Source organism: Protomyctophum bolini (genome assembly GCF_963924005.1).
Source record: "Protomyctophum bolini genome assembly, chromosome: 5".
Taxonomy (NCBI): domain Eukaryota; kingdom Metazoa; phylum Chordata; class Actinopteri; order Myctophiformes; family Myctophidae; genus Protomyctophum; species Protomyctophum bolini.
Window position 1 is genome coordinate 42,105,247 of NC_137866.1, and position 3,689 is coordinate 42,108,935.

The following is a 3,689-nucleotide window of genomic DNA, read 5'->3' on the forward strand; positions in this document are numbered from 1 at the left end:
CAAAGGGTTCCTCACACGTCGTTGTGGAAGCACTGGCAGGCATGGGAGCGCCCGGCGCAGAGCGGCAGAGGGAGAACACTCATAACTGTGCTATCTTTACTGTACAGTGCCACTGTACCGCCTCTGTTCCCATCACAAACTGCATACAGTAGCCTCACATAAACCCTCCTGCCCACCTAACTATAGAGAGACGTCTGAGGTGGAAAAAAATGAAAGGTTTTTCAGAAGATTTTACTGGGGGTGTTTCAGCAGATGAACCTGCTGCCATTCATATTATGTTACTGCAATGTTACTACTATTAAATAGGGATGCACGAATAATAGGAATCGGCAATATCGGCCATGCCATATCGGTATGGTCTAAAAATAATACAGATTATTTAATCGGTTTTCACCGGCAAAAAAATATTCTACATTTAATTTGTGTACTCATCTCATTCAGTATAGTCATTCAGTTGTGAAAACAGACACTTGGAAAAGAGTATAGGCTTTGTATTGATTGATTGAATTCTTTATTAACAGGCTTTGGGCCAAGTCCCTAGGCTTGTTTGTCCTCTGTATAATATACAGTAGGAATCGGTCAGAATCAGTATCGGCAGATATGATCTTGCAAATAATCGGAGATCGCATATGGATCATAATTTCATAATTGTGCACCCTACTATTCTGGGGCAACCATAATTCAGTGAAAAATAGTAGATCTACAACCTACAAGTACTAATTATTTTTACTTAAAGGACCACTTTTCAACCTATCTTCATATAATAGGTCCTCGACTCCTCACTAATAATCATGATAAAATGGCACGACGAAACCGTCTTCCAGTGACATCATCATTAGGCAGATTCTTTTTTTTAACAAGATTTTTTTACAAAAATGTTCATATTTTCATTATCGTGAGAACGATGGCTTCCATTTTCGAAAGCCTGCAGTTTCTATTAGCTTGTATTCCCCATCGATTATGTCACTGGAAGACGGTTTCAGAACTGCCCACAGACCGAGAAGAAAAAGATTGCGCCATTTCTTTCAAGATTATTAATGAGGACCTATTATAAGAAGATAGGTTGAAAAGTGGTGAAGTGGTCTTTTAAGTACTTGAGTAAATTCCAAAATCACTTTCTGTCATTCTTTCTGAGGCAGAAATGGTTTTTTATTTATTTGTTTCTGAAAACCTTGAAAATATGATTCAGGCAATTATGGCTATAAGGATATACTGTATGAATATTCACGATGGCTCTGAACAGCCTTATATTAGTTTTCCCTTCAGGGAATAAGTTAACTGGGAATAAGTCAGATTTGGCCATGTTTGTACATGTTCAGCATACTAGTCATGCCTCGTGCCTTTTTCTTGTTAAATATTTCACACATTACTGATTACTGATTTATACGATCCAGAGGAGTTGTGACCTCAAATGATCTGCAATGTTACATAAGCATTAAACTTTAATCGTCTTTACATCAGCCTCGCAAGGAAACAAGTGTAGGGTTAATGTCATACGAGAAATGACAGGTCTATTTTGACATGGCATTCCATGATTTCTTCAAACATCCATTTTAGCCAAAACAACATAGAAGTAAGCCTGTGTCAAATCCTTATAGGGATATTATGTCACGTGATGTCACAAGAGCTGGGCACCATATACTGTATGGTGCCCAGGTCTCTGTCACACTGCAAAGGCAGGAGCTTTAGGACCCAATAGCAGACAGATAGGCGCAGGCAGATGAGCTTCAATGCTCATCTGCCTTTTTTATTCCAAAAAAACCCCTTGCCACAAGGAAGTACATACAGTAGACTAGGAGTTAAATCATGGATACACGAGGAGAACACTACTGACATAAAGTGACGAACTAGCAAGGGAACTGAACAAACATGGGAGTATAAATAGACACAGACTAACTAGGCACAGGTGAAACAAAACTCAAAATCAAGACAGGGATTGGCTGGGGGACTAAGAGGACACAGGTGGAAAACAAAGACTAATCACAATACAGGTTAGACAAGGCAGGTACAGAACTACAGGGGCAGACAGGAAGGCACAAAACAATACTACAAAATAAAAGGTACACAAGTTAAAGGTGAAACTCAAACTGGAACTAAGAAACAGGGAAAACACAATACTTCAAAATCACAGGACCAACTCAAAACAAAGGAACACAGGAAAAATACAACAGGGATACAGAACACGGACACAGAAGTCACGGACCGTGACAGTCTCGTGACATCAGGGATGGAGATGTGGAGACCCTGATGTCATTCATAGTAAATGCAACCTGCTGTCGCAGTTAAGTATAACAAAACGTAATCCAGAATCTCAATCCATGTACACTGGCTGTGACTGATTGCTTGTAGTCATGTACATTCTAACTATAGGTGCCGTATGTGGGTGGTTGCATGGACATGTGGCTCAATAAGCTGCCAACTCACAGCACATGTGCTGTAGGTAAGGATAGTGTTTTGTGCTCTCTGTTGCAGTGAGGCTGGTTCACACACACACAAGACCATCTTTGTTATTGTCACTCAGTGAATGTTTATTTTGATGTGTTTGGACATAATGTTAGTGTCATTGATTCATTTCATGTTTGGGCTCCTGTCGATGTCACTCGGGGATTGTGCGTGCGCGTCTGTGAGAGTGAGAGTGTGTGAGATCTAGGGGGATGTCTTTTTTTGTATTTATTTTCTTGCGGTCTCCGAGGCTAATTAATGACTATAGAATTGGTGGACATGTCACATGTTGTGAATGTGATCACTCACCACTACACAGGCTGAACATTCAGTATCATTTCCTCCCTCCTTCGTTCTCTCCCGCTTTCACTTCTACATTCTCAGACCACCATCTTACCACCACTACAGTGTTCTGAACGCTCCTTCCTGTACTGTACAGTGTCCGACAGACTCGAGTATAAGAGTAGGGATAATGATGAAGTGCATGAATGATTAAGTGCATATGACTCCGGCTGCTGTCAGATTATTTTTAGAACTTCCTAAATTCCCACTTGCCCGTCATGCGCGAACAAAATAACCAGAAATAACACCATAGGCGTTGATGTGTGGCTTAATTTGTGCTCCAGTTACAGTTATTTGTATTAGTCATATTCATATACTGTATGTGGGTGTTATGTGGGTGATAACTGATTTAAGAACCTGGCCCGAGACGAATTAATTAGACTCAGAGCTGGCGTGTGATGAGATGACACACCTGTTTGGCACGGAGCTACGCTAATCAATGCACACAGAAGTCAGCCCTCTCCGCACACATTCAGGATGGACACTGGACAGGGTTATAATATTATATAATATTACTTTGGCATGCCATTTGATTTCTGTGTGTTTAGGTTACATTATATCTGAGGCATAATAGCGCGCCGTTTCAGTAATCACCGGAAATAAAACACCTTTGGTACAAAGACCTCTCACCTGAGACCTCTCACAATCACAAACCATGAAAACTGTGAAGTCTAGCACTGATGCCTGCACGAGAATATCTAACATCTTTAGTTTTTTTCATATTATCTATAAGGGTGACGAATGCAATTAGATTGTTTGTTCTCCACTGTGATCTGAGTAGTTGTCCAACTCTAAATGGAGCTGTGAAGAACTTTTAATTCAAAGTACGAACAACCGTACGACCGTGTGTGGAGAGTCACATACCAAAATGTTCGTCTTGACAAGCTATATAACATACTAAAAGA